The 18,448-nt window shown below is 40.1% G+C and overlaps 1 protein-coding gene across 1 annotated transcript in view; it reads left to right on the top strand.

Moving 5' to 3' along the window:
- Positions 1–312: 312 nt before the first annotated feature.
- Positions 313–18,448, top strand: part of LOC138153285 (palmitoyltransferase ZDHHC11-like) — a 176,653-nt gene continuing 158,517 nt past the window's right edge. The window contains exon 1 of the mRNA XM_069077424.1: positions 313–570. The gene's annotated coding sequence lies outside the window, so the exon portion shown is untranslated. The remainder of the gene's footprint in view (positions 571–18,448) is intronic.

Raw genomic sequence — 18,448 nt, 5'->3', positions numbered from 1 at the left:
AGTCACTTAAACCCAATTGCCCTGCCTTCCCCCCTCCAAAAACAAAAAAGTTCACATACCCCAGGTTAAGAATCCTTGATCTATATGTCATCTTCCTGACAGTGATCATTGGATGCTTGGGATTTTTTTTTTCTTTGAGTATTTAGTAAAAATGGTTACTTCCTTTTTTATGGTTTCCTCTTTTTTTCTACTCCCAAGCTGAGAATTTTGAGACTTTTAATTTTTGGTCTGAGAGGAAGAAAAGGAAGCAATTGCTCATTTTGCCTAAAATAGTTCATCCTATAAAGCCTTGCTGCAAATGAGTGGTGGGAAGACTAGAACTTCTGTAAATTTAATCCTAGTAATATCAGAAAGAAGCCAGCAGGGCTTTTTTCTTCAGTTATCTAGCTTGTGTTGTTATTGGCATTGCCAAGAAGCACTGTAGGTGGGATTGATCTACCTGTGCTGGGCAGCACAGGATGCTTGCAGTCCTCCAAGAAATGGAATTACAAGAGGATATGTAAACAGATCCTTGTAGCAAGATTTCAAGATTTGGCCACTGTTTCTAATGTTGGCATTTCATGGTACCTGGTAAGTGAAAGGAACTTTGGTTTTTATTACAATTTTGTTACAATCCTGATTGAATCCCTCAGAATTGCCCTCTTCTACTAAGGAGTGTGTGTATGTGTGTGTGTGTTTGCCTAGACTCCACTGAAGAAAATGCCAGTTTATTTGACTTGTGTGTTGATATTTTATTGGCAATTGATGAGTCTTTTTTGATAAATTCAAGAGGGAAAAAGCCCCCAAATCCGGGAATCAGAAAAGACCCTCATGAGGGGAGCTTGGGATTCTGAGAGGTGGCAGTTAGACAGGAAAGCATTGCAGGCATGAGGAGACCATCTGAATCCAGGCAGGCAGGCAGAACATAGAAACTCAGTGATCAATTAAGAGATGACTTCAGGGGAAGAGCTGATGAGGGTCCTTTCTAAGGCAGTATGAGTAAAGATTGGTTGTTATGATGCTCTGCATGTTCTAGCACAGTAAAGAAATCTAGTGAAGAAAAGAAGTCAAATGGCCTGGCAAACCCCAAGTGCTCTCAGTTGGTTCTTGTATATCGTAGGTGCCATTGATACTCATTGAGTGAACTGAAGGAGTTCTATTCTGATCCAAAAAGATTTAATTTATGCCAAGAGCACTTGAGGTTGAATTTAATCCCAAACTACAATTTACAACCTCAGAGTAATGTTTGCCAGGTGGTCCTGCTCTGTGATTGGTGATCCTCTGTTGTCTCATGACTGATTTCCCAAAATTCCATTTCCACAGACGCCATATTTGTAGTAATTTTGTAATCAATGCACACACATATATACACCTGCATATGAGTGTATGAGAGAATTCATGTGTACATATACATGGATTTTCTCCTAGAGAAATAGTTCATTGCCAGAGATCTGCATATTCACAGTAGTAGAAGATAGGGAGAACCCAAAGAAATTAATTCCATAGGTAATCCATCCAACAAGCTTTAATTTATTCATTCATTTCCATTGCCTTCTCCACCAACATTTTTCTCCCAGCAAAATAGCCCCACCTTAATAGTGTATTCAGTCTATCGTGTAAAGGTGATACAGAGAAGAACTAGGCAGAGAGCAAGCAGTGGAATTTTTTTTTTTTTTACTGAAGGGACCTTGATAATCTGCAAACTGAAAAACCAACCCCCCAAATAAGAGAGTTCATTGTACTTTGATAACTTTAGAGCTTTTGCTCTGTTCACAGGGGAATGAGAAGGGACAAGAATTGTATTACATTTTCAGGGTAGGCTGGCCTATTAAAAGGTGATTATATAAGTTTCTCCACCTGCCTCCTGCTCTTTCATTGTGCCTTTAGAATAACACATTCCCCTCTTGTTTTGAGTGGAGACCATACTGTGCAAATCTTGGCTTTCCAGGGATCTGTGTCTCATTCATATTAAAAGCAGGCTCAGTGGTCTAGATAGTATTAATTAGGGTTAATGATTAAGTTATATAGAAGTTCGCTAATTATGCTATGTGCCATATGGATGGAATGCCAATCCCAGAGTCAGGAAAATCTGAGTTCAAATTTGACCTCAGAAGCTTCCTGGTTGTGTGACCCTGGGTAAGTCACTTAACCCTCTTTGCCTCAGTTTCCTCATCTACATAATGAGCTGGAGAAGGAAATGACAAATTACTCCAGTATCTTTGCTGTTTGCCAAGAAAACCCCAAATAGGGTCACCAAGAGTTGGACACAACTGAAAATGACTGAACAGCAACTGATAATGTGGAACTAGCCCAGCAGCACTCGGCCAATATGTATCAGAATTCGAACCCACCTCTTTTTCTTTGGAGGCAAACAGGGTTAAGGGATTTGCCCTGGGTCACTTGGCTAGTAAGTGTCTGAGGTCAGATTTGAACTCGGGTCCTCCTGACTCCAGGGCCAGTGCTCTCTCCACTGTGCTACTCAGCTGCCCCAAACCCAGCTCCTCTTAACTCAGGTCAGCTCTTTATCCACTACACCCCTGCTGCATTATTATTCTCGCTTTATTCCGTTGGAAAACACAATCAAGGGGAAATAATTTGGCCTGGTCTGACCCTTATTTGTTTTTGGCCTTTTTCCTTTATGGAAAATCCTTTTGTTTGGTCTTGAGTAACTATTTGGTTGGTATAGTGACTTTATCACAGTAACGAACACCATAGGGCCAGTGTGTTTATAGCAACCGAAGCTCTCAGTGTACATGCCAATAAGAAGGCTTTGATAAGCCACTCAGAAAAGGAAGGCAAGGGGGATGCATGGCTGATTGCAAAGTCCTCTTTTTACTCAATCATTGCAAGGTCTTCCTGGAAGATGTGAAGCAGCCAGCCCTAGAGACAGGCAGGGTTGAGGGGAAGTTGTGCTTGGGTCTTATCTTGACTCCCTTCATTTCGCTCCCCCTTTTCCTAAGCACATACAAATTGCTTCAAGGTTTCTACCACCCTCCCCTTTCCCCCTCAGCCTTCTTTCTTTCCTCATTTTCCTCCAGCGATATTCTGTGAAAATTCACAGGCAGATGTTTGCAGGTGGAGGCTAGACATGATCACAGTTGTGTGGAGAGGCAAAAGTCTCTCATTTTCTTTCTTTTTCCATAACTCAAGCTTTGGGATAAATGATGTGTCTAAGAGACGGAAAGTAAATGTTTTTGTGTTTACTGAATTGATCACATACTTTGCTGAGAATCAAAACACAAAAATACAAAGATACTCGTATCTTTGTATGTTTTGTATAATCACTCCCTCAAAAGTAATTATCACTTAAGATCACCACTAAGGGTGGGTGGGTGATGAGATGGATAGAGCTCTGGGCCTAGATTCAGGAAGACATGAATTCAAATTCAGCCTCAGATACTTCCTAGCTGTGTGACCCTGGGCAAATCCCTTTACCTCTGTTTGCCCCAGTTTTCTGATCTGTGAGAGGGAATAATAACCTCTACCTTCCAGGGTTGTTGCTAGGGTCAAATGAGACAATAATTGTAAGCACTTAGCACAGAGTAAGCACCTTAGAAATGTTAGCTATTATTATCTTGATGTCCATGTTGCTATGAGAACATGTGCTTTTGCCCTTTGGCCGTTGTTAGGTGGTGCAGCAGACAGCGCTGAGTCTAAAGTCAGGAAGACTCACCTTCCTGAGTTCAAATCTGGCCTCAGATACTTATTAGCTATGTGACCCTGGGCAAGTCACTTTGTTTGCCTTAGTTTTCTCATCTGGAAAATGAGCTGGAGAAGGAAATGGCAAACCACTTCAGTATCTTTTGCCAAGAAAACCCCAAATGGGGTCACAGAGAGTCAGACACAATTGAAACAGCTAAGCAATGGCAACAAGGAGGTTACAAAAAAGGTTTTTCCCTACCAGCAACTACAGCTCCTCTCCTCTCACCCTACAAAAGGGAGAATCAAACTCATTATGAGCACTTAGAATCAGAAATCCAAAGCTAGACTTTGGCCATCTAGGTCAATGCTCTCATTTTATACTCGAGAAAACCAGCTCAAGCCAACAAACACTTGTTAGGAACCTACTGTGCACCAGCTCTATGCTAAGGAAAACGTTTCCAAGAGCATCTGCCTGCTCTAGTCCCAGATTGTTGGTCTGTTAGATCGAGCAGAGGCTCCACTTCCAAGTATTTCTACTTCCAGAAGGGAACAGATGCATCGCCCAGAGAAGTACATCACCTTTCCACACTGTAGACTTTGCTTTGTGCTTCTGCCAGAATGTTCTTAGAAATCATTTTAGGCCGAGAGACTTGACAGATTGATTGTGTAGCCTGTCAGATATTATGTGTCCCTTGTTTCACTGCAGAAGATTTGATGGATCTTCTTCATGGGAACATTTACTGGAATGGAGCCACAGCTCTCAGTTAACCTTTTCAAAGCCACCTGACGTGTTCGCGAGCAGATGAAAACTGGTATCTGGTCTTCACATCTTGTGGCCTGAAAGACAGAAATTTTAATAATAAAGCCAAGAAGGGTTCAGATGATTCATGGACAGAAGATCCATATGAAACCATTTAGGGAATATCAGGAAGGAGGCCATGTGGTAGAGTGAAAATGAGAATGTCCAGGAAGTCAGAAGACCAGGGCTCTGGTTTCAATTCTGCCAATAACTGATGTGTTAATCACTTTGTGCAATTCCTTTCCTGGGTCTCAGTTTCCTTATCTGGAAGATAAAGAGATTGACTCACACTATCTATAAAAGCCCTTCCAACAACACTCTCTGACACTGTGTGTATAGGTAGTGTGGTGAAGTGGAATTGGCGCTAGCTTTAGGAGTCAGAAGACCTGGGTTCAAATCCCATTTCTGAAGCTTACTACCTGTGTAACTACAGTTAGGTGGCACCATAGAGCATAGAGGGCCATGTCTGGAGGTAGAAAGACTCATTGGCCTGAGTTCAAATATAATCTCAGATACTTACTAGCTGCCTGACCCTGGTCAAGTCACTTAACCCTATTTGCCTCAGTTTCCTAATCTGTAAAATGAGCTGAAGAAGGAAATACAAACCACTGCAGGATCTCTAAAGAAAACTCCAAATGGGGTAACAAAGACAAATGGGCACGACTGAACAACAGAACCTTTATGAACTTGGGCAAATCACATAGCTCCCCTGGTAGCATAAAGCTGGAAAAAGTCACAACCACATCAGAAGGGACGCATTATAAGTTCATATCATTCAGCTTTAGCAGGGTCCTCACTGAATTGTTTTTGTTTAGTCATTCAGTTGTTTCTGACTTTTGGTGACCCCGTGGACTGTACTGTCCCTGGGGTTTTCTTGGCACAACTAATGGAATGGCTTGCCATTTCCTTCTCCAGAGGATTAAGGTAAAATGAAGTTGTGACTTGCCCAGAGTCACACAGCTAGTGAGCATCTGAGACTGGATTTGAACTCAGGCCTTGCTGACTCCAGGCCCAGCACTCTACCCACTGAGCAACCTTGAAATAAAGCAATCCTTTTATTCCTCCTGAAATTCCCTAATTCACTCCCCAGAACACTATTTCAGACTTGCTCTTCACTTATTAAGCTCCCTATATCTCTTCCTTGCCTCCCCCTGCCCCCCAATCTTAGCAAAGGACTCAATTTCTTGCTTTACTCAGAAAATTGAGGCCATTTGGTGTGAGTTCCCTCCTCTTTCCTTCTCTTCATCTCAAAGCCCCATGAAAGCATCCCTTACTCTCTCCTCATTTCTCCTGGTCTCTGATAATGAGGTGTCCCTTCTCCTTGCCAAGGACAATTCCTCTATATGTTTCTTTGATCCAATCCCTCCATCTTCTCTGGCAAATCCCACTCTCAATCATCCTACCTAATATTCAACTTCTCCCTGTTGCCTTAAAACATATCCAAGATTCCCCCATCCTAAAAAAAAATCTTTCCTAGACTTTACCATCCCCCCAAGCATCTCATCATTTTTATTCTTTCTCTCAGCCAAACTCTTAGAAAAAGCTATCTATACCCCCAAATGCCTCCACTCTTTCCCTCTCCCTCACTCCTGAACCCTTTGAAATCTGGTTTTCAACTTCATCTCTAGACTGAACATCTCTCTTCAAAGTCCCCAGTGATCTCTTCCCGCCCACACTTAATAGTATTTTTTTCCCATTATATGTAAAGACAGTTTTCAACATTCACTTTTATAAGATTTTGAGTTCCAGTTTTTTTCTTTCTCCTCCTTCCCAAGATGGCAAGCCGTCTGATATAGGCTATACATGTACAATCATATTAAACTAAATCAAATTAAATACATAAAATGTATTTCCACATTAGTCATGCTTGTGAAAGAGGAATCAGAACAAAAGGGAAAAACCATGAAAAGAAAGAAAAAGAGAAAATTGTCTGCTTCACTCCACTTCACTCCACATTCAGACTCCATAGTTTTTTCTCCAAATGTGGATGGCATTTTCCATCATGAATCTTTTGGAGTTGGCTTAGACCAGTGATCTCTTAATCACCAAATCTGATCTTTCCTCAGCCTTTATCCTTCTTTACCTTTCTTTTGCATTTGACAGTGACGACCACCCTCTGCTCTCCAGACTCCTATGACAGTACTCTCTGCTGCTTATCTGAACATTGTTTCTCAGTGTACTTTGATGGGTGCTCAACCACATCACAGCCCTTAGCTCTGGATGCTCCCGGAAGCTCTGTCCTGGATCCTATTTTCTTTTTTCTCTAAACTTTTTCTCAGTTACCTCATTAGTTCTCATGAGTTTAGCTATTACCTTCAAGTAGATGACTCATACATCTAAGGATTTAGCCCCAGGCTTTCCTGTGACCATCAAAACCATATTGCCTATTGCCTAACTGCACATTTCAAACTGGATGTTGGAGACATTTCAAACTCTATATGTCCAAAGCATATTTTACTGTCTTTCCCCTCAAATCTACCCTTCTGCAGATTTCCCTATTTCTGTCTAAGGCAGCACCATTCTTCCAGGATCCCAGTGTTATTCTTGACTTCTCAACCTTTGTCACTATACATTTACTGACAATTTGACCTTTCCTACCTCTATAAGATTTCTTGTAGCTGACCCCTTCTCTCTACTGAAATAGGTCATTCATGCTTGCTTAGACTATTGCAATGGCCTTCTAATTAGTATCCCTGGGTTGTCTTTCCCCACCCTAGTCTATCCTACATACAGCTGTCAGAGTGATTCTCTTTTAGTGAGATCTGAACTTGTTACTCCCTGTCTCAATAAACTCTAGCAAGAGAGGGAAGGGAGGGAATAAGTACTTATGTAGTGTCTATTATGTCCCAGACATTGTGCTAAGTGCTTCCTTCCTTCCTTCCTGATTGTCTTCCTTCCTTCCATCTTTCCTTCTTTCCTTTGTTTTTTTTTTTTTGAGGAAGGAAGGCAAAGCAATTGGGGTTAAGTGACTTGACCAAGGTCACGCAGCTAGTAAGCGTGTCAAAAGTCTGAGGCCATATTTGAACTTGGGTCCTCCTCACTCCAGGGCCAGTGCTCTATTCACTGCACCACCTAGCTGCCTCTCCTTCCTTTCTTCTATCCTTTCATATTCCTTCCTTCTGTCCTTCCTTCCTTCTTTCTTTCAAATATTATTGTTTCATTTGATCCTCACAACAACCTTGTGAGGGTAAGTGCTACTATTATCATCCCTGTTTTCCTGTTGAGGAAATGGAAGCAAACAGAAGTATGCTAAGGGCCACTCAGTAAGTGTCTGAGACTGGATTTGGAATCAAATTTTCTCTGACTCCAGGCCTAGCTCAATATCCATTGTACCACAAATTGCCTCTTCCCTCTTGACTTCTTCTTTTCTCTGGAGTAAAATATAAATTCCTTTGTGTATCTTTTAAAGTCCCTTACAACTTAACCCAAAACTTTATTTTCATTCTTGGTATATATCATTCACCTCCCATGACTGAGACAAACTGGTCTTCTCTCCGATCTTTCCACCTCTATGCTCTTGTACTAGCTGTCCCCTTACCTGGAATGTTCTCCCTTGTCAAATTCACTTCACAGAATCTGTTTTTTCCTTTAAGATCCAACTCCAATACGCCATTTTACATGAAGACTTTTCTTATATTCTCCAAATGCTAGCACCCTCCTTTCCTAACTGCATTATATTTATACTATTATTATATTTCTATTTTATATTTATATATTACATATTGATAAATGAAAGATTTCATATTTATATTATCTCATTATATCTTATTATTACATTTATGTTATATTTATATCATATATTTTCACATTGACAAATGTAAATGTTTTATATTTACGTTATATTTGTTTATTATGTATATAGGTATATGTATGTTTTGCTTCCTCTAATCCAATGAAAACTCCTCAAGAATAGAGATTGTTTCTTTGTATTTGTATTCCTAGTACTCAGCATAGCACCTAGAACATAGAGGAGCTTAATAAATGTTTGTTGCCTTGTTGCTTGATTGATTGATCCTACCTAGCCATGATACCATGAGGCTGATGTAACCACGCAACCTTAATCTCCCATAAAATATTTCTTGGTCCCAATATCAGAGACAGGATAACTCCCCCCACTCTGCTCCCCTGTCTTTTGTTGGAATATAGTTATATCACTGTGGGGAATTCCTAGTGGAAAGTCCCTTAATTGACACATATTAGCAACTCCAAAGCAGATCAAGAACCTTTCTCTATAAGTTTATAAAGTTACCTGAGGCCTAGAAAGGGTAAGTGGCCAGTGACATAACTCATGCCAAGTTCTTTCTGTCTCCAAGGCCTGTCCTCTATCCCCTATACTGTGATGCCTCTCAAATCTGGTACATGTTTTCATGTAGAAATAGCAAATCAATTAAATATACCATAGTGCTTTAACACAATGCCTTCATGGTTTACTAGAAAAAACAAAGGACTAGGAATCTGACTTCCTGAGTTAAAATTCTGGTTCTTTCCTTTTTACTATGTGATATTGGGCATTTCAGTTAACCTTTCTGCTCCTCAATTTCCACATTTATAAAGTTAGAATAGTAATATTTATAGTGCCTATTTTATAAGATTGGTATAAATCCTTTGTAAAATGTGCATCGCTATATAAATGTGTCATTATCACTCATTTGTAATGTTCCTGATGGCATTCTTATGAGGTAGGCCATCTTGATTAAGTTCATTTCATAAGCTATGAATGAGACAGGCTAAGTATCATGGTCAAGAAACTTAGCATTAAGGTTAAAATGCAAAATTCTTACTAGTATCTCACCAATTGTTGGTTTATTTCATTATTACCATTTTTGTTGAATAGCTCTAAAAGTTTCTCCCATATTGTGCATGAGACATCTTGGGAAGCTATATGAACTTTCTCACAATACACAGTTTAGTGTGAAGGTCATTGTTTCAAGCCCTAGTTAAGGATGTCATGAGTGAAATACTTCCCCTGAAGGCTAGGATGTTACTGGCAACTTCTTCTTTGTACCTAGGGGAAAGAGTTTTCGTATTCCCTTTCTTGTTCACCAAGCTAGTCCCACTAAAGTCAGTCTGCTGCCAACAGCTGTGCTCCAGCAATGTAAGAGAAATGGCATGCAGCTTATCACGTTTTGGGATGACGTGAAACTAGGAGAGAGAGAGCTGACACCCTAGACGACAGAATCAGGATTCAAAAAGATTTTGAGGGGCTGGGTCAAAGGATGAGCTGAATCTAGCATGTGAAATTTAGTGGGGAGAAGCACAAAGTCCAAAGCTCAATCTAAAAAAGAAAATGACTATACTAGTACAGGGTGGTGAAGACCTGGCTTGACAGAGATTCATGGGGAAAAGACCTGGCTTTTCAGTGGACAAGTTCAACATGAGCCAATAATGTGATTAGGCTGTGAAATAAAAGTTAACACAATTTTACATTTCATTAATAATAATAATAGTATATATATATGTATATACATGCATACATATATTGTATATATATGTATACATACACACTTTGGATCCATATATAATATAACATACAAACACATACATACATCCTCACAATGATACAAAGAGGTCAGTTCTATCATTATCTCCATTTTACAAATCAAGAAATTGAAACTAAAAGAGATTGAGTGAGAAAGTTACTATGCATCTGAGGCAAGATTTGAACTCAGGTCTTCCTTCAACTACAATGCTTTTGTCAGCAGTAGTGTTCAGATCAATAGAAATGATAATCTCACTGTACTTTGCGCTGATCAGATCAGACCTGAAGAAGAGTAAAAGAAAAAAATGTTCAAATAATTTTTCAAATATTTGAAGGCTTATATTGTAGAAGGGCAACATAACATATAGTACATGGACTTGACCTTTTTGTGTGTGTCTCGGACCCCAGTCCCCCCATTGTCAGAATGGTGAAGCCTATGAATCCCTTCTCAGAATATTATTTTTAGGTGAATAAAATGAAATGCATAGGATTGCAAATGAAACAAATTATATTGAGATATAGCTGTCTATATATATATTTAAAGTTCATGGACTCTATGTTAAGAACCTCTTATAGTGGGTAGAGTCCTAGCCTTGGAATCAGGTAGCCATGGCTTTAAGATAGTGCTTTAAAAAAAATAGTAAATTTACTATTAGTTTACAATATTCAGTTGCACAAGTTTCTGACTTCCAAATTCTCTCACCACTCCCCTTCCCACCTCTCCATGGTGGCACGCAATCCAATATAGTTTCTATTAAATATTCAACATTAGTCAAGTTGTGAAGAAGAATTATAACCAATGGAATGAATAACAAGGAAGAAGAAACAAAACAAAATGAAACAAAAAAGCTAGAGAGCAAGTAGTTTGCTTCATTCTGTATTCAGACTCGGTAATTCTTTCTCTGGATGTGGATAGCCTTTTCCATCATGAGTCCTTTGGAGTTGTCTTACAACCCTGTATTGCTGAGATGAACCTAGTCTATCAAAGTCAGTCAAGATAGTGTTTTTTTACTCTATTTGAGTGGTCATGGGCAAACCATTTAATTTCTCAATGCCCCAAGACGACTAAAACTGGAAGTTTAAAAAACATCCCTCCTACCTATTAACCCCTCTTTTCTCCCCCCCACCAAAATCATGTGGAAGAAAGAACCAAACTTTCTTGAGTTGAACCAGAGAACAAAATGTGGACCAAGGAGTAGAAGTTACAGGGAAGTAACATTTAGCTATAACTAAATGATTCAAACTGATCAGACTTGGGGCCTTCCTCCTTTTTCCTTTCCCTGCTTTGCTAGAGTGGGGGAAGGGAGGGATAAAGATCGAAATAGCTAGAATGACTGTTGAATGTATAAGGTGTGACCAACGGGCACAAAGAAATTGTACTAACTTGTATGCATTCTTATATGACTTACTCATGATTGGTGCATTCAAAAAGCATGCCTGAAGAGCTTATTTACTCTCTAATATAAAAGAATGTACCCCTGGCCAGCAGTTTCCGGTGCAATCTTCAGTCTTGGGAAGAGTTAGCTGGATCCTAGTTGGAGATCAGGACACAAGGTTAGGATCCAGGATAGCCTTGCCCCAGAAATGAGAATCAATAAATTCTAGCTAGGTAGGTAAGTCTCTTGGCTGAAACCATTACAAAAAGTGACACTTTTCAAAGTAATGAGATCAGTCTCAGAATAGAAAGGGTTCTGATGAGAAGACTGATTGCCTCATTGTTGCAGTGCTCCTTTACCCAGAGGTTGGAAATGTTGTGTGGGAGATTTCTACATTTATAAGACTCAGAAAGCTCTCTGTCATATTTTCTGTACACTTCTCTCTCCACAGAGAAGTTTGTTAACCTCCTGTGTCAGCCAGGCACGTCATTTTGGTATGACTCAGTAGGAAGCTGTCAACATCCATCTCCTTACAATGGTCAGTACTGGAAGTCCTCTCTTGGCAGGAACTGTGAATCCGGAGACTTATATGATGGAGCCCAAGGAAGCTGATTTCTCTGTGGCCGGGGGTGGGGTGGGGTCCAGTTCTGTCACCTAAGGAAGGGATTCTTAATCATTATTTGTGGTATGGGCCCCTTAGGGAGTCTGTTGAAGCCTAATATTGCTGTGTTTTTTTGTCTACCTTCATAATGAAAGGAAATGTTATATTTCAGTTTGAGGTTAGTGAAAATAAAGATGTAATTTTTTTCCCATCCAACTTCATGGAAACTCTGAAATTTAGAGGTCTGTGGACCCTAAGTTTAGACCCTCTGCTCCATGGAAAGTCTTTAGAACCCATTATATCTTCAGTCATTCAAAAGTCCTTTCTTCCTTTCCCCCAAATTCCTGATGCAGGTTTGGGTTTCCCTCTGCCTACTTAGATTATTTTTCTACCTTGCTTTCCTCTTGAAGTATCTTTTCAAATTTCCTTTCAAGGAAAATTTCATTCTCCCTGATAAGACAGAGAATAAAAAATAATTCTTCCAGCTTTTTTTTCTGTTTATGAAGAGTTTGTTGTTGTTTATTCATTTCTCCACCATCTAGCTGCCCAATAATAATTATAGAGAGCATTTATAAAGGCAGTTAGGTGACTCAGTGGATAGAGTACTGGGCCTTGAGTCAAGAAGAACTGAGTTCAAATTCAGCCTCAAATACTTACTAGCTATGTGACCCAGGGCAAGTCACTTAACCCTATTTGCCTCAATTTCTTCATCTGTAAGATAACCTAGAAAAGCTAACCACTTCAGTATCTTTGCCAAGAAAACTCCAAAAGGGGTCATAGACACAAGAGTTGGACATGACTTCACACAAACTAGCAACCATGTCAAGGTTTGCAAAGCATTTTACACACGTCATCTCCCAAATGGGAGGTAGTTGGTGTTATTATTCCCATTTTATAGATGAAGAAACTGAAGCTAAGAGAGGTTAAATGACTTGCCCAGAGTCACACGACTAGGAAATATCTGAGAGCAGATATGAATTCAAGTCTTCCTGATTCCAAGCCCAATGCTGTATCCATTGCACCTCTTAGCTCCCTGTAGTCTTCCTGTAGCACGAAATGCTCCACAATATGGAAAAACCAAACCACCACTAAGATGTGTGATAGGCAGAATGTAGTACACGAAGTCTGGGATGGGCAACAGCAATATGGGTTGGAGTACTTGTAGACAGATCTATGTGGGGTATCGGGGACCTGAGCTGTACCTGGAAGAATTGATGGGATTTTGAAAGGTGAATTAGAAGCAGGTGTGTGTGTGTGTGTGTGTGTGTGTCTGTGTGTCTGTGTGTGTATGTATGTATGTATATGGGTGGGAGGGTAGTGTGGCCAGGGGACAAAAATGGAAGGGTCAGTATTCCTAAAATAAATTTTTTTTAACTAAAGCAACTCTTTATGTGTATTCAAAGAACTCAAGACAATTATGGATCAAGTTTTCTTTTAATTCGTTAAAAAAAAAACAACCAAACTTTGGTTGCACAAGCAGCAGCATTTAGTGGTGAAGTCTCTAATCTTAGAGTAATAGGACCATAGAGCCAGAGCTAGAAATGACCTCATTAGTCATCTAGTCCAAACTACTTATTTTGCAAATGGTGAAACTGAGACCCAGAGAGGTTAATTGACTTGCCTAATGTCACACAGGGGCTAAGTGGCAGAGCTGGGATTTGAACTCAGGGACTGTGATTCCTAGCTTGGCACTGGGACAATCAGCCCTCTGTACCACACTGTATTTGAGTTCCAGCTCTGACACCAGCCGCATGATGATGTGCAAGACCCCTGCCCTCTCTTGTTTTCCCATCTGTAAAGTGGAAAGAATAATACTCTACCCATACCCACCTCACAGGATGGTTGTGAGGAAGTACTTTGCAAAGTTAGGAGCTTTATATAAATGTGTTTTTATATTTAATATGCAATGTTTTCTTTCTACTTAACTTTGCACTAGTTACTTATTTTAATGTTCAATATTTCAAAATATTGAATATTCAATATTTATTGAATATTTCATTCAATAAAATTTTATTCAATATTTATTCAATATTCAGTATTAATGTTAAATATTTCAAAAGATTTGATTCCATCAGTATGAATATATTCTTCTCCAATACAGATAGCAACCCCTCTATACATTATCCCTTCCACATTGTGACCTGCCCCATCATGGTTTTGATATATTGCTAGTTGGCGTAAGAAATTAAATAGGAATTTGGGGGGAGTTTTGCAGAAGTCACATGCAACAACCAAAAGCCAGCAGCTGGCATAGAGCCTAAGACCAAATACTTAACCCAAATTTTATAATAAGGTACTATAAACACCTCATAAAAGAAAAAGAAAAAAAATCAGACTTCTCTGGTATGAAAGAAGTTCCAAAAATCTTTACACGAATTTTCCAGAACGTATGGGCGCCACCCCCCACCTCCAGAATGTAGAAGGGATAATTGTACCATAGCAGATAGTCTCAATGAGTGACTAAAACAATACATTGACCTCATGGTGTTCACCCTTCTATCAATGAGCCTCTCTCCAAACAGGTAGATATATTCCATTGTAGGGGCTGTACCTGAAGCTAGAACCACTCTGAGTTTGTGCTCCACTGACCTCTATGCCAAGGATGGTTTAGTACACAATGCTAGAGGAGGCAGGGGGTAAAAGAAGTTGAACTCCAAACTTTACTACCATGATTCATCTTTTCCCTAAGTCCTTAAGGCCTGCTTCTCCCATTGATGAGTTCTCCTTGGAAGCTTTTTTTTTTTTAATAAAGAGCCCAGATTAGCCACCCTTCTTTTTCCAGACTTCCTGACTATGACCCCAAATGCATACCTCCCTCCCCATCCCACCCCTCATTTCCAGCTCCTTTCTCTATTTGAATGTAACCTCCTTGAGAGCAAGAATTATTCTTTTATCTCTCCTGCTTAGCACAGTGTCTGGCATATAGTAAGTGCTTAATAAATGTTTGTAGGCTTGACTTGAGACACAGGTCCTTTCTTCATGGAGTTTACATCTCTTCATAGGGACAATACTCAAAGATATGAGTTAACTAAAAATAAATCCAATCACAATGTAATATAGAAGCACTAAATTCATAAGTATTGGTGGAATGCCAAGTGAACGATCAATGAAGGATAGTCACATATTATCAGTTACCCCAATGGAAGATGATTCCAGATGGAAAAAAATCATGGCAACTTCTTTTTTTTAAGGTGCATGTGACACTTTTTATAGCTAGTGCTGCTCTCATGGATTTGGTACCTGAATGTCTAAGCTATGTGTTTTGCAGTGACTGGGTATTAGTTTGATGGTATTTTAATCAGCATAGACCTAGAAGAATTCTTCCAAGAGAGGCTCAGCATGGCCCAGTGACTGGAGTAAGAGTCAGGGTGACCATGATTAAAATCTTACTAATGGCATTTATTAGCTGCGTGACCATGGGTGAGTCACCCCTTTGAGCCTTAATTTCCTCATCTGTAAAATCAAGATAAAAATACATATAGTTCCTACCTGCCATGGCTTAAATTGGGAGGATTAAATAAAATAATATATGCAGTTTTTAAATCTTAAAGTGCTATTTAAATACCAACTATTATTGCCCATTTGAGGCAGGTAGGTGGTGCCAGGTCTGGCATCAGGAAGACATAAGTTCATATGCAGTCCTCAGACACTTACTAGTTGTGTCACCCTGGGCTTGTCACTTAACCCTGTTTGCCTCAGTTTCCTCATCTGTAAAATGAGCTGAAGAAGGAAATGGCAAACTACTTCAGTATCTTTGCCAAGAAAACTACAAATGGGGCCACAAAAAGCCAGATAGGATTGAAATGACTGAACAACAACAAGGTAGCCCATTTGTCTTTGTATATTAAGCTGCTGAAACTTTGATTCACTCATATTCTAACCCATCTAAGATAAATTTGGTCCTTGACTACAATATTTCTTTTCTTTTTTTTTTTTTTTTGCTTTTTGAAGGGCAATTGGGGTTAAGTAACTTGCCCAAGGTCACATGGCTAGTTTTTTTTGTGTTAAGTGTCTGAGGCCGGATCTGAACTCAGATCCTCCTGACTCCAGGGCCAACGCTTTACTCACTGCACCACCTAGCCGCCCCTAACTATAATATTTCAAAAGAAGAATAACCAGGAATATTTCAAGATGATTTCCTAAAGCAGTTTAATGGCATTTCTGGTGAAAATAAAAGGTGGGTGTTTCTGGGCTTAAGAGGAAAAGCCTTAAGGAAGTTCATATTTTATTCTCCAGAGCACTTATAATGTGGGCTCAAGGCTTCAGGGATTTTTTTCAGATGATTGCTGGTGCCAAGTAACAGGGCAGTCAAAAGGTATTTTGAGGACTGGAAAAGGATCATGACTCCAAATGCTTTTGGCAACTGCTGAGAAAGACAAATTGGAGGAGGACTGACAGTCATCATTCTGGTTCTGAGCATTTCCTGACCCTCTTTTAGGCCTGGCACTGTGCTCTGCCTGGTCCTCTGGGCCTGGAGACAACAGCCTCAATAATCATTCCTGTTGGATTCCAATCTTAACCATCTAGTCAAAAGACAACGGGATGGTATTATTAAATGAGGAGTAGTGCTCTGTTATCCATTTGCTCTAGTCTAGGGGTGGGGAATCTGCAGCTTCATGGCCACATGTGACCCTCTAGGTCCTGGATTCAGTCAAAGGGCTGCACTTGAGGACCTAGACGGCCACATGGGCCTCAAGGTTGCAGGCTCCCCACCCCTACTCTAGTCTAATTGAGTCAGGCAGTTCAAAGTCATCAACTACCACTCTATCACTTTTATCTTTCTTGCTCAGCATCCAAAGCATGTCCCTCCAATGAATCTCACCGACTGAGAGACCTTGCTCTTGTGTCCTGAGAATTAATTGACTATTGTCCTCCTATCCTCCACGTATTCTTTAAACCTGGAATCATTTCACTCCAAACCATGGAGAGTTTACTCATTTTGGATTAAAATAGGTTAATAAGCTGCCTCAGAGTTCAGAATAAGCCTCCCTCCCCTGTACTACTTACTTCTCCCTATACTCCTGAAACCCTTGTGCTATCAGGTTTTAGGCTTGGGGGGATGTGATTGAGGTGCTCAAGGGCGGTCATAGGGAAGAAGGAATAGACTTTATTTGACTCAACAGTACAAAACTGAGAAAAAATGATTGGGAGTTATAGAGGAATTTAAGGCTTGATGAAAGGGGAAAAGAAACTTTCTAGCTAAAGGTGAATGGGGGTTCCTTAGAGGAGAATGAATTCTCCTCACTAGAACAGAGGCTGCATAGGTACTTTTCATCAGTGCTGGAGAAGGTATACTTGCTTAGCCAAGGCTTTGAGTGGCACTGTTTAATAGCCTCTGGATTCATCCTGTGCATACCGTGGAAAGAGGGTTTGATTTGGAGCTCGAGGACTAGTATTCAAACCTAGCTCTGCCATTTATTGCTTGTGTGATTGAAGGTGAACTACTTAACCTTTCTAGACCTGTTTCCTCTCTAAAAATAGAGGTTTGGATGAACTGGCCTTTAAAGTTCCTTCTGACTTCAACTCTTTGGACTATATAGAAAAATCAGGGACTTCTGGCTCTATTTCATGCTTCCTTTATAGCAATGGGTAAGTTACTTACGAAAAGGGGTAGGACTAGCCATGAACTCAGTCCTTACAAGCATCCTCAGGGTTCTTTCCTGATGCCATCCCCAGGTAGATGTCAGAGTCTGTGACATCCTTTTTTATATATATGTTTAATGTAGGGAAGAAGGGTCTTTTGACTGGCTACCAACTGAGGACTGAGAATGCTTATAGAAAGCACTGATCAGAGAGTTCTGGGTGGTTCAAATGGTGGAAATCATTTGCTGCAAATGTTACTCAATGTGAGAAGTGCCCAGCTCAGAGGAGTCACTTAATAAATGCCTACTGACTTGAGTCGCTGAGTTCGGTTGGTCCTCTAAATCCGGTAACATTAAATGAGATGGAACACTGCTCTCCTGGGAACATGGTCCTGCTGTGGACTAGGAAGGAAAGCTTTTGGTCTTGAACAATGATAATAACAAAAATAATAACTAATATCTGCATTATGATTTAAGATTTTCATAGTATTGGGGCAGCAGGGTGGTACAGTGAGTGGAGTGCCAACCTGGGGTTCAGTAAGACCTGAGTCCAACCTCAGACACTTGACACTTACTGGTTGGGTGACCTTGGACAAGTCACTTAACCCCAATTGCCTTGCCTTTCCCCCTCCAAAAAAAAATGAAAAGCTTTTTCAAAGTATTTTCTTGTGATCTAGGTAGTGAGCAAGGCACACAAATTCACTGGACAGGGAGATTCAGGGTGGAGCACCAGATAGCCATAAGAATGAGGTAAGCTGTAGACAAAAGTCCTCTACGACAACACTCAACCCAAAACTTTCAGTATACCTGTTTCAGAAATAACCCAGCTAACTGAGACCCTGGTCATCAAGGAAGAAATAACCCAGAAGAATTAATTTCCTTTGCTGGTTCTTAAGGTATTTACGATCTTGTGGGTACTTGGGCATCATCATTAGCATGCCTTGTTTCAGGGCAGTGTGCCTGTTGGCGCAGTCCTGTCAGCATGTACAT

This window comes from Petaurus breviceps, unplaced genomic scaffold (genome assembly GCF_028583685.1).
Source record: "Petaurus breviceps papuanus isolate PSGF00001 unplaced genomic scaffold, PetGlider_PUasm1.0 151, whole genome shotgun sequence".
In the NCBI taxonomy this organism is placed as follows: Eukaryota; Metazoa; Chordata; class Mammalia; order Diprotodontia; family Petauridae; genus Petaurus; species Petaurus breviceps.
Note: the sequence above shows the minus strand (reverse complement) of the source record. Positions and strands in the feature narration are given on the sequence as shown.